The sequence below is a fragment of the Octopus bimaculoides genome, chromosome 8, assembly GCF_046866305.1.
Source record: "Octopus bimaculoides isolate indiv1 chromosome 8, ASM4686630v1, whole genome shotgun sequence".
Taxonomy (NCBI): Eukaryota; Metazoa; Mollusca; class Cephalopoda; order Octopoda; family Octopodidae; genus Octopus; species Octopus bimaculoides.
The window spans coordinates 28731284-28745662 of NC_142935.1; the positions used below are offsets into that span (position 1 = coordinate 28731284).

The window sequence follows — 14379 nt, forward strand, 5'->3', positions numbered from 1 at the left end:
AGTTATTTATAGAAACATAATTGAGGGGAAATTTTCCAGGCACCAGCTGTCTTCGGAATGAAGGGTAGCGTATAGTGTTAGTATGAGAGAAAGGTGCTTAAAAAATGCCAAAAATTAGGAGAAATGAATGAAAGTGATTGATAGTAGGATCCAATGAACAAGTTCTGAGAAGTGGGACACATTATAATTGCCGTAAAAGGGTGGATAGAAGGACAAGAAGGGTGGGTAGAAGGTGGATGAGTTAGTGAGTGAAAGTTTTTTTTAATGAAGAGTTGTTGATCAAGTGAACGAATAATTCTTTCACCGTTTTTATACCATTCCACCTGAGGTTGCATCAAGTTTCATGATATGAAACTACTGCCCGTCTAAATGTTTATATTTGAATTAAAACTTTCGATCATGATTTCATTTATGGACCTTTTTAAGTTCCAAATGCTAGCTTAATGAGAAGTAAGTCTGTTAATTTATTAAATCCCTCCACATTCTTGATTACCGCATTTAATGATATATACAACGCATTTTTTTTTTTTTTTTTTCATTAATGTCTCAAAAATCATCCTGGGTCCTATATTTAAAGTTTGGCCTATATTACATGCTTTAATGCACTTTTTCTTTCCCTGGATATACGCTGCCGAAATTGGGGTGCATCTCTTATGCTATCAAATTCAGTAACCGAAACGTTGAAGCAGTGTATTTTAGTAGTAGACGGGGATTAAATGCAGCACAGGATGTCGAAGATCAAAAGAGTTGCAGCTTTCTGCAGTTCAGGTAGAGAGTTCGCTTCTCTAGTATAAAATATTTCTTGTCTTTCAAAGTTTGTTAAAAATAAAGTCAAAAATATGAATCTTCCTGGAGAGATTACTGGAAATAGAGCACATTGCGAGGGGTGAAATTTTAAGTATGGAGCTGTTCATTAGAAGTGGTAGTAGTGTGGAGTATTCTTGTTCTTAGGCATTACATACTCACCCCTTTCAGTTTGGCATTATTCCAATCTGCTAGGATTACTTTAACCATTTTTCAGGCATTTCTTTCTATAAGTTTGTAAGCTTTCTCTGTTGAGAAAAATCTGTGTAGTTTGCTGCTTTTGATCCAACTTTTCTTTGTTGTTAACTTTGTGAAAATCAGATGGGGTTTCTATGGCTGCTTTCTTTTGGATGTGAATTTTAACAGCTGACTGAGCTGTCACTAAGCTATGAAACAACCAGCGTGTTTGTGAAAAGATTGTATGACCTTTGATTGCTACTGCCAACTCATCACTCTTTACAGAGATAGCCACTCTTGATCAAGGTTCTATCCAATGTGGTAGAAATATTAGACAATGCTATTTATTACACATCACCACTTTTTTACCTCGGTTTAGAAGTTCCATTATTTCAACAACAAAAGCATTCGCATTTTGTAACTGTTCATAGATTTTTTAAAAATAACTCATAAGTATTTAAAATATGAAAAGAAATATTTAAAAAGTCAATTTGTAGACTAAGATTAGACATATTGCTCCCATATTTGTTCTGAACTGATCAGTGTATTAGTTATCTTTGTTAAGTACAAAGTTCATTAGTACTACGGTTGGTTCACATTTTTTTAACGAAATACTTTCATAGTTTGCCTTTTATACTAATATTAAATATATATATATCCATAAAATAGCTATCAATTTGCTTCTTGTGAATCTTATTGTCCTCATTTCAACACAGTATCACGTGCCCTCTTGCATATCGTATTGAATTTGAAATACAGTAACTTATCTGCACACTGAATGGGTACTTAACATGCTTGGTTCTGGGTTCAATCCTGGACCAGGCATTTTTTTCTTATTGTCATCAGTTAGCATCAATGTTCCATGTCAGCATGTGGTAGACGGTTTGACAGGCTCTGATGGACCCAAGGACTGCATTATGCTTCTGTGTCTGGCTTCATATAGTTTCTATGATTAGATGCTCTTCCTAGTGTCAACCACTTTACAATGTGTACCAGGTGCTTTTTTGCATGCTACAAACACCACGGAGGTCCCCATGCAGTTTGCAAGACTTCCCAAGAGAACTTTATACTTAAGAGATGCGGTGTAGAGAGGAATAAAGTATGAGAGAAAAGGGCCAGAGTAGAACAAGCTTGTTGCTGAAGGGTAGCTCCATGGCTATCTCATTTTAGAAGAGAGGGTGAAAGTTATCAAGTGGAGCTGGAAAGTGATAAAAATTTTCACCTACAAAGCCTTGTGGATCACAGATTGCTCATAACTGGTATTGATCTTTTTCTGTTTTTTAAATAAAATAGTCGAATATAAGAAGAGTGAGATTGTACAAAATAAGTAGTCATGAAAGAAAGGTTGCTATAAGAGGAAAAGATTTGATGATTGAAAGAGAAGTTAGCAAGGACAGCAAAATATAATGTTAGTAGATTAAAATCGTCATTGTGACTGTGAATTGCTTTCTAATTCGACAAAGAATGGTATCTAGGACCATATTCTATCTTAGCATATGTTTAAGAAGAAAAAAAAATCTGTGATCTTTTTTTATTAAAGCATGATTAATATTTCGCTGATGTACTGTGAATGTGTTCAGCAGTATAATACAATAAATTCAATTTTATATTAAATGTGTAGAAATTGTGTAAAAATTTCTGAAAATTTATTGAGACCTTAACAAGAAAGCCTCTGTGTAGTCACCTGACCTTCAAGAAACAGCAGTCAGATTTTCTTCAAATCACATCTGCCATCTTATATAAAGGACACATTAGATCAGTTATGGCCAACTTGTGATCCACAAGACTTTCTAAATGGCATGCCTAAGAAAAAAATCACTTTGAATTTTTTTTTTTACTAGTGGGGCCCATCAGATGATGAGGCATGTCTTAGCCTGCTTCTTGAAAAAGGTTGCCCTTGCCTGCATTAAATCATGTAGTCTTAGATATCCTTATAAAGGTTTGATAGTCATGGTTGGAAAGCCTTTAATTATAGGTCTGATTAATTAAGGTTGACCTGATGTTAAACACAAACACCTGAATGCTCCCAGTGCAGTAAAAAAAAAAATTCCGAGTAAATTCTCTGCTTATCATGAATTGGTGACTTGGATTAACAACTAATCCATTTCTGTTTGTGTTGACACCCTCTTTAACCTCTGTCTTATCAAATCAAACTTTCTCTGATTTATTATCTCTTTAGAACTGTCTTTCCTTTTCATCATCTGCTAGCTATCTTCTCTCCTGTTTGATAATATTGTAACTCTTTAAACATCTAATAATTTTTTTCACAACTGTCTCCCATCTGCAAATATCTTTTCCTATTAGGGAGTCTCATGGAAGTGATGACAAGTAACTGAGACTTTTGGTAATTTGCTATGCTTAAGAAGAAGCATCAAGCTTAATGAAATCATAGTCGTGGCTAGTGCTGGAGACATGTGGTGGTGACACACATAAGGTACCCATGCCAGTGACATGTATAGGACAGCCAGTACACTCTACAGAGTGGTTGGCATTTGGAAGGGCATCCAACCAAGTCAAAACAGACCGGAGCCTGGTGCAGCTCTCCAGCTTATCAGTTCCAGTCAAACTGTCTAACCCATGCTAGCATGGAAAAGAGATACTGAAATGATAAGAGGATTCTTTTGTTTTGCTGGGGACAAGGCAACCTGTCTAGACCTGGTACTATGATAAAATACACCCAGTACACTCTGTACAGTGGTTGAGGATTGGAAGGACATCCAGCTGTAGAAACCATATCAAAAATGTAATGTAGATATCTGTTTCTGTCCCTCTCTTATATTTTAACCTTTCACCATTTAGCACAAAACTTCCTCCCCCTTTCCATTTGAGGGGTTCTTTTTTGCATATTACTTGGTGACCTCACTGGTGCGCATGTCACATAAAAAAGCTCCTGGTACACTCTGTAAAATGGGTGGCAGTAGGAAGGGCATCCAACCATAGAAGCCATACCAAAACCGACTGAAGAGTTTTGTGCAGTCCTCTGATTCACCAGCTCCTGTTGAACTGTCCAATCCATGCCAGCATGTAAAGCAGACATTAAATGCTGATGTGTGAAACATGATCTCTGACCCATTTTGAAGGTAGTAATTTAATGAGAACTAACTTAATCTGTTATGGCCTACTTGATCATTGCCATCAAGGAAAAGCAAAAGAAAATGATGATGATGATTTCATCACCAATAACATTTTTCAATAGAGTTGCATAGTGGTTATTGTGAGGTACTCCTAGCAATAAGTTCAAATTTTATAACAGATAGTCTGTTGTTCACTCACAAAGCAAGATTCCTTTCTCTGCTTGTCTCAGTATGTGCCATTTATTTGCTTCATGGTGTAGAAAGAGCATCCAGCTATGAAATCGTATTCTCCAGCATTATGCTAATGTTCATATTAGCAACATCTGACACACCACTCTAGCATAGCTAATTGAAGGTAAACATTAATTGATTAATCACACTGTTGTAACACTAAATTAAATACATTATCTTCACTTGATCTTTCCCATTTCCTCTCCAGAAGAGGCAATCTATTTTTAAACACGGTTGTCTTTAATAATTCTTTCTAATTTTGGCACAAGGCTAACAATTTTGAGAGGGAGAAGGAAACCAAGTTGATTATATTGACCCCTGTATCTCACTGGTATTTATTTTATTAATCCTCGAACGAGGTCGTTGCCAGTGCTGCTGGACTGGCTCCTATGCAGGTGGCACATAAAAAACACCATTTTGAGCATGGCCATTGCCAGTACTGCCTGACTGGCCCTTGTGCTGGTGGCACGTAAAAGCACCCACTACACTCTCGGAGTGGTTGGCATTAGGAAGGGATCCAGCTGTAGAAATTCTGCCAGATCAGATTGTAGTCTGGTGCAGCCATCTGGTTTGTCAGTCCTCAGTCAAATTGTCCAACCCATGCTAGCATGGAAGGCGGACGTTAAACGAGGATGATGATGAAAGGACGAAAGGCAGAGTTGACCTCGATAGAACATAAAGAGCCAGACAAAATACCATTGAGCATTCGGTTCAACATGTTAATGATTCTGCCAGCTTGTCACCTTACTGTTGTTTTTAATAAGAGATACAAAAAATATCAAGTATTTCTACTAAAAGAATCCATTCTGGGACTAGTTGGCAGAAAAAGGGGCCCTGTCAAACAAAATCCTTTTAGTAAAATTGATATGAACCTTATGAAGATGAGAGCAATTTCTACAAAACCAAACTAAATTTTTGCGTGTGTGTGTGTGTGTGTGTGTGATAATTGATATTTCTTAATCTTTTTCCTTTAACACTCACCCTCCAAAGAATATGAGAGGCAGTGGCATGGCAGAAAAAAATGGGAAACATTAACTGAATGCATAACAGTATTTACTCTTAATTTTCTGTATGGCCTACAATATCGTACAGGACTGTCGTCATTCATTCAGTTTTAAAATGCATGATATCGCAAGAATTGTACTAACCTTCTTTACATTAATTTTGAAGGAAATGAAAAAAAATTCTCTAACGTAAGGGAGAAAACTCTAACCTCGGAAGCATTCCAAGATTTCACTGTTGACTTAGAAAATTTTCAAAAGGCTGTTAATAGTTTATTTCATCCCTCTATATTCTAAACTAAAGTCCTGCTTGGGTCACCTTTACCTTTCATCTGTCCAGGGCTGACATATAATAAATACCAGTTGGTTCGATTGATTATACTCTCCTTTTATGATTTTGCACCTGTATAAGAAATCATTATTGTATGTTTTGAAAATATAATATTGCAAGGAAGATCTAAACTGTGTTTCATAACATCACAGTCATAGTTTCATTATTTTTTAGTTACAAAGTTTAAAATGTGCTTGTAAGTACTTTCACTTTTTGGCTGGAAACCACCTACTTTAACAAAATAAATATTTTCTCTTTCATGAGTCCTGAAAATGAAGTGTAAAATTTTTTTTTTTTTTTTTTAAGTTTCAGCTTAGAGCTGCGGCCATGCTGATGCACCACCCAAAATGTTTTATTTTCAACAATGTTAGTAGAATGAACTCAAAACCACACATTCATAACCCCACAACATTTATATCTATATAGCTTACTGTGGTATTCATTCAGAGATAACACCTTTTATGGATGTGCCATGCTTTAAAACACTATATATTGCAGGGAGCCAGGAGTCATCCTAGCAGTGGCTAGTGAGAATGCCAGATGCATTTCGGTCTTGATGAGTCTTGCAGTAAATTTGCATTTCAACAATGTATTTTCATCACATATGATACATAAATAGCTATAATATACATATATATGTATATATATATATATATGTGTGTGTATATATATATATATATATATATATATATATATATATATATATATATATATATACACGTTTTAAATATACTCACACACACAAACATACACGTGTGTACAATAGGTGCAGGCATGACTATGATAGGCATCGGTATGCCTGTGTGGTAAGAAGTTTTCTTCCCAACCACATTGTTTTAGGTTCAGCTCCACTGCATGGCACTTTGGGCAAGTGCCTTCTACTATAGCATTGTACCAGTCAAAGCTTTGTGAGTGGATTTGGTAGAGAGAAACCAAAAGGAATCAGTTGTGTGTGTGTTACTGTTGACTTCACGTAATAGTTGTGAATGACTGTCATCATAATGCAAACAATGTCCTTTGTTTCTAATCTTCCATGGAGGCATGTTTGGCCTTGGAGAAATATTACCGGATCTTTGGGGTTTGACGGGCAACATTTGTTTTCTTAATGAAACACTTTCAAACTTGGGACACTGGTAGAATGTGTCATATAAAACAACTTCTTCTCTTAACCTTCTTAACAAAAAATTGTACATCGCAAGTTATTTCATGTTAAAGTTGTCATATTTCTGTAATTTCAACCAATCACTGACATCTATTCAGCTGAATAAAGTTACTGCTGTTCGGTGTCAAGTGTGTTATTCCCTGTTTAATTATATCATTATTCCCTAGTAAGGGTTTAGGGTTTTAGGGTTAGGGTTCGGGTTTTAGGGTTAGGGTTATGAGTTATAGGGTTAGAGTTAAGGTTATGGCAAAAATAATCATAACCCTAACCGTAATCCTAAAACTAACCCTAACTCTAAAACCCAAACCCTAACCCTAAAACCCTAAAGCTAAAACCAGTACAAACGCACGAACGATGTCATAAATAAGAGTAACACGGGTAGTTGTTGTTGACAAACAACGGGACTAATTTTATTCAAGGGAAAAGATCCCATGACACCGTTACGGCATTAATTGTTTTCACCTCAATAGACGTCAGTGATTGGTTGAAATTACCGAAATACGACAATTTTTTACATAAAATAACTTCGAATACAAAATTTTTTATCTGTTCTATACCACAAAATATACAAATATTAGAAGTTTGAAAGTGTTTCGGTACCAAAAACACTACAAAAAAATGTTGCCCGTCAATGTTGCTTGGAAACAGGTGAAGATTTAGCAAGAAAGTCGTCTGACCATAGAAAATTTACCTCAACAAATTCTAACTGAACCATGCAGGCAAGGAAAGTGGACATTAAAACAATGATAATGATAAATGTACGTTCTTTGACAGTCAAAAGTGAAAATCCACAGTAAAAGGAAATTAAGTTTCTTCAGTTAATATATAAAATTCCTTGGAATATTTTTAAAAATCTTTATCCTTTTTTTCTCCTGCTACTTTTAATCTTTATTAGATCTATGTGACCTTTGATCCATGCTTAGAAAGAAATAACTATTGTATAGATACAATGGTTTCTTTCTAAATTGCTTCCTAAAACCTCGTAAGTGAAAAGGGAAGTTCATATCTTCTGTAGTGAATCTATAATGTATAGATTTTGTTTTTTCTTTATCTAGGATAAATCAACAGACAAATGTAACATCTGAACAATTAATGGTCACAACTGTTTCATTAAATATTATTTATTGTATATAACAAGAGCCATAGTATGTAGGTAATTTCTCAAGGAGCTGAGGTCACAGCTCTCATTCATTTGTCATTTTGTGACTAACACTCTTGAAAAAAAAATAAAAGTTAAGCATACTACACAATCTCATTTTAATTTCTATAAATTTTATGGCTTGTGTCTCTTGAGAATTCTTTATATATGGTCCTCATGCAACACAGCAGCTAAATGGACATAGGCATGGCTGTGTAATTAATTAAGAAGTTTACTTCACAATTACATGATTCTTTGTGAAATCCTGTTGTGTAGCACTTTGGACATGTCTTCTAACACAGCCTCTTGTTGAGCAATACCTTATTTCTTTTTCATTTCTTCATTGCCCACAAGAGGATAAACATGGAGGGCACAAACAAGGACAGACAAAGGGATTAAGTCGATTACATCGACCCCAGTGTGTAACTGGTACTTAATTTATCGACCCCCGAAAGGATGAAAGGCAAAGTCAACCTCGGCAGAATTTGAACTCAGAACGTAGCGGCAGATGAAATACCGCTAATCATTTCACCCAGCATGCTAACGTTTCTGCCAGCTCACCGCTGGTATTGTTGAGCAATACCTTATGAGTTGAATTTGATTGACAGAAACTGTACTGAAGCTCATCAAATATAAATGTATGTTTAAGTCTGAGTGGTTGAACATGTTTTGTTACTGCCCATTCTGTGTGTTTTTGCACATTTTCCATACATTATTTTGTTGTCCCCTGGCCTTATTTTATTAATTTCATTAATGTATATTGACAAAAGATATAAACACTAACAATAATATAAATATCTCTAGGAAAACCCTTGAGATGTTTGCTTTGCAGTGAGTTACACTTGCTTCAGAAAGATATGTTGTCTAGCAGTTCTGATAGAAAATAAGCAAGCAGAAATAAAATCAAAATGATATAAGGAAACAACTATATCACACAGATATAGTCAATTATCCGATACAAGCATTTGTTTTTCTAAACCTAGTGGGAGTAAAACCAAAGTTGGGTAAACCTCCAGCGAGATTTGAACAAAAAAATTTTGTAAGATGAAATTAATGTTAGACATTTTACTTTGGTGTCTACCAACTTTGTCTCTTGACCAACCATTAAGTTCTTAAGTATTACTATTTTCTAATGAAAAAATTACTAGTGCAAGGCCTTTTGTCTGGCTACCAACTCTCCAGTTATGCCATCCACTGCCTTAATGCTTTAACATTTAAACTGGCCAGATCTGACCTCTCACACCTACCCTACAATGTTATTCTAAAAATAAACTATTGTATCATTTAAATCTCAAAACTACAAGATAATGCATGATTAATTCAAAACTATGTGAATTAATAAATATTCCATATGACAATAATCTGAATGCTAAATGGTTTAACAGCCACTCAGTAGTAATAATCTAACCCTTTAGCATTCAGATTGCTTTGAATTAACTACGTGTTATCTTGTAGCTTTGAGGTTTCAATGATGACATTGTTAGGTTGGTGTGAGAAGCCAGATCTGTTTAGTTTGAACATAAAACAGGTAGAAAATTTGGGGTCTGATACAACCGGTTTAAATGCTAAAGGGTTGAAGAAATTCTTGCCATATCACTTTTTAGAATCACTTCCCTTGAGGAATTATACCTACTTTTGGATCCTGGAACATTATATTCTCCAAGACATTAAAGTATTAAACTTAACCATTGAATCTATTATTTAATTTTTAGACTACAGTATATTATATTTTAATTTTTTTGTTCCCCGTACCAAAGATACTTTCTCTTATTATTTTGATTGTCAATTTCTAAAGATTTAGGTTAGTTTTTTTTTTTTTTTTTCTTTTATCACCTTTTTTTCAGTCATGGGACTGTGGTCATAAAGGGCCACCACCTTGAAGGGTTTTAGTCATATTGACCCCAGTGCTTATGCCATTTTAAATTTGGTACTTTATCAGTCTTTTCAAAGAACTGGATCAAATACCACAAGGCATCTGTCCTAACCTTCTAAAAGTGTTGCCAGTCCACTGCCCTAGATTGCTACTTTTTTTTTTTTTTGAAACCCCCCCCCCCAAAAAAAAAAGATGAAAGGCAAAGTTGACATCATCAGGATTTGAACTCAAGGGCTACAACAGATATTGCAAGACATTACATCCAATTTGCCACCAATGGTTGGATCAGTGGTTCTCAAACCATTTCTTGCCTGTGGGCCTCTTCGATTTCTATTATACTCTGTTGGACCTCCATAGCCATTCACTGTATATAAAAAAAAAAGCAATCTTACTGTATTTTTATAACTAAATATAATTAGCAAGTGTATAAAAAAGATATTATTAAATATTTTGTGTATTGTATAATTATAACCAATTTATTGGAGATAAATTTTAACAAAATCCTATGAGAACCACTGGATTAGAATAAAAACGTTGAAAGGGTTTAGAGTTCTGTTTTAGTATTGCAAATATTAGTTTGTCTTTTCTTTTAAATTCCTGTGATTGCCATTATTCATATTACCAGTTGGAGAGTAAATATTAGATCTTGGTTCTATATATGTATTGTAGTTAATACTCTGATTGTTTTTTCATAATAGGCCTCAATTAATTAACCTTAATACCTTTCAGTGAATAACATGTTAATTGTTGTTGTTCTGAATGTTATCTTAAGTCAACACTGCTTTGATAAAATAAACAATAAACTTCATCTTTTTGACATATTGATCTTTGACCTGGCTTTGATTTGAGGATTTATAAAAGTATGTCAGTTGATGTATGCCTATCTGTATATCTATGATAATTCTCCTTGGTTACATCAACAAAAAAAAACTAATTTTAAAATTAATTAAGCTTAATTATTTTCTTTTTGGATTCTTTGTTACATGCTGTCTCTTTATAGTATCACAATAAAATAAATGCAAAGAAAAATCATTATAGGTTTAACCCTTTTGTTGTTATATTTCGGAGTGGTTGGTGTTAGGAAGGGCATCCAGCTGTAGAAACTTTGCCGGATTAGACTTGAGCCTGGTGCAGCCTTCTGGCACACCAGTCCTCAGTCAAACCGTCCAACCCATGCCAGCATGGAAAGCGGACGTTAAACGATGATGATGATTTCTGTTGCAATATACTATCTTTGTGGGGTTGACTTCGCTTTTCATCCTTTCGGGGTCAATAAATTAAGTACCAGTTACATCCTGGGGTTGATCTATTCAACTGGCCCCCTCCCCCAAAATTTCAGGCTTTGTGCCTAGAGTAGAAAAGAATATACTGTCTTTGTATCAATTAATTTTGAAGATAATGAAGAATTTAGTAAAATAACTTTGTCGTTATTAAGCAGATGTTTGGAGCATAAAGTTGCAGGAAAAATCCCAGAATCATAGAGCCTTGGGCTGGTTGACATCAAAAGAGTTGATAATCAGAATTAAGCATACTTGCAAAAAAGAAATTTTTTTTTAAACCTGATGGACACAAGAACCTGCCACCAGGTCCAGCAAGATTAAGCACCAGTCAAAGACTGGGGTAAATTTCTATAATCTTTTAGCATTTAGACAACCAAATCTGGCCAATATATTCTATTTGTTTTATGTTCAAACCAGTCAGATCTGACCTCTCACACCTACTCTCTACTATGTCATTCTTAAATTAAACAATCATATCATCAAAATCTCAAAGCTACAAAATAATTGCATGATTAATTGAAAACAATGCGAATAAATAGGGATTACATTTGACAGTGTAATCTAAATGCTAAATGGCTGAAGTTAAACTGGGGTAAGCTTCTATACTGCATACCAGATGTGAGATTTATTATAGGAGAAATTGATGTTACCATTTATATATTCACTTGTTTGGAGACCTTTATTGATACCAATAAAACTTTTTAATTATTACAAATTAACTACAATACCATTCTTTCTTCATGCATGTATAAAAGGAAATAATTTCACTGATAATAATAATAGTTTATTTTGATTTTTTTTTTTTTTTTTTAATGGTGATTTCAAAAAAATATCTGTGAACTTTAATCTTGGTTTATAACAAAAATCGTCATCTATTTTTTTTCTTCTGTTGTATTTATTTCTGAAGTCAACTTGTTGCATTCTTTTGCAGTACAAAAGTTTCCACCTTTAGACAGAGTTTATCTCTGAAACAAACAAAAAAAAAAATAATAAATAAAAGATAAAGGAAAATATATTCATCAACATTTTATTGTATTATTTTCTTTTTCACAGAGTTTATGTATTTGCTCAATGACAATGGCATTTCTGCAAGTTTTACCTGTAGTCATATGTATGTGTGTGTATATGTGTGTGTGTGTATGTATGTGTATGTATATATATATATATGTGTGTGTGTGTGTATGTATGTGTATGTATATATATATATATGTGTGTGTGTGTGTGTGTGCGTATATATATGTATATGTGTGTGTATATATACATGTGTGTGTATATATATATATATATGTATATATGTGTGTGTATATATATATATATATATGTATATATGTGTGTATATATATATATATATATATATATATGTATATGTATGTATGTATGTTGTGTGCTTGTTCATCTTTGATACCTATTGTTTTGTTATGTTTTTTTTTCTCAAAGTTATGTTTCTTTTATTGTAATTAATGTATTTGCAAGTGTGTATAATATACTGAAACAAAAGTCAGAATATTTTAATCAACATTATTAGATATAGTGCGATTGGGTATGTGACATTTTGGCAAACCTGTTTGACGTGGCTCATTCAACTGACCTATTTGACATCAAATGGTTTAATGTTTCATTCTCTCCCCATCACTCTTTCCCTCTATCCATCTATTTATATGTGTATATTTCTGTGTGTGTGTGTGTGCGTGTGTTTGCCTCTAGTGCCAAAAAGTACTGTTGCAAAAACAGATTGAATGTCCAGTCAGCCAAGCCAAATCGTCAGCATCCAAACATCTCATTCAAAGGGTGATATACTGCTTCCAGTTATATTTGAGTTTAATAACAAAACTTTTAAGACATTGTAGATTTTGCATTGATTTTAAAATAAAAATATTGTATATTCTATTCACTGGCAAATACAATATCCAAATCTAATTTCCCCCAAATTTTAATTTTTTTTTTTTTTATTTAATGTTGTGTGAATTCAACTTTCTGCTTTTTAAATTTTATTTTAATTAAATTTGAATTTCTTTTGGTTATAATTGTTAAATTAGATTTTAGTAATAGTAAAATAAAATTAAATAAATGTAAGTTATTGTTTTGAGTGGTTAGAGTTCTCAAAACTCTGCAAACTCGTCTTCATTCAGTTCCAAGCAAAATTTCCATAGACATCAGTGTCCTCTATTCAATTTTCTGGTATTGTAAACACTATCAACTGGTAAACAGAAGAGAATTAAAGAATTCCTGGATGCCAAAAAAACTTTACTTGTGATATTTAGAGTTTTGAATTAATCTACTTACTTCTTTATATTATTTCTAAGGAATAATATTAATAAACTGCTAATAATGTGCTTACATAATACCTCGAGTAACCAGTTTTATGTAAAAAAAATCTTCTAAATTGAGCTTATTTCTTAGATTTGCTTAATCACTCTTTCACATACCACAACTGCAAAAACCAACTTTTCACTTGTTTTCTCTCAACACACATCTGTGTTTTATGAGAAGTGCAGTAGCTGAAAGGTTATGATGCTGGACTGTATAGCTTGTAAGATGATTGATTAGTTCAAATCTAGCTTTTGGATTTCGATTTATCCCTAGATGAGCTGCTACATGTATTATGCTGCTCTTTTTCATTAACCCTTAAATGGCAGGAAAGGGTTGCATGAATGTGTGTGCCAAACAGGAAGTGAAAAACAAAAAAAACATCTCTTTGTATTCTTACTTGCACTTCAAGTACAAAACTAATAATTGTTAATCTTTTGCACAATAAAACTTACAATTTCATTATCAAAAAGTGTTGTAAAATATTCGCTTTCCTTTGATGATGTCTGCCATTTAAGGGTTAATCCACATGATTGAAATAACTTACCATTCCTTTATATTTGAGGGATTCATCTAAGAAACAGCATCCAACTGAAAAATACCTCTTATCAGATTGGAAAACAATCTAGAATTATAACTACATAACTTAGGAAAAGAATATGATTTCTGACGAATTGAAGAAAGAAATTTCCAGAAACAAACAAATTACATTTGTTTGAACTCTAATTCCCTCTTCAAAAAGTAACTTTGTTATTTGAGAACTTTTGCATTCATACGGCACTTGCCGTCAACCAAACCCGAGTCTTCTATCCACTTCTATTATTTTTTCCACTGACCAATTAGAATAATTTATGTAGCTTAATCTTCTTTTAGCACTTTTACTAATTATTGTAATTATATATTTATTGCTTTGCATTGCTATTAGTCAATCAGTTCCCTTCACTTTGATGTTGTTGTTGTTGATGTTGTTGCTATTATTGTTGTATCTTCTTATATCAATA

At 33.5% G+C, this 14379-nt stretch overlaps 1 protein-coding gene across 4 annotated transcripts in view; it reads left to right on the forward strand.

Moving 5' to 3' along the window:
• LOC106874386 (uncharacterized) overlaps window positions 1–14379 on the forward strand; it is a 46878-nt gene that overhangs the window by 6189 nt on the left and 26310 nt on the right. The gene's annotated exons all lie outside the window — the stretch shown is intronic.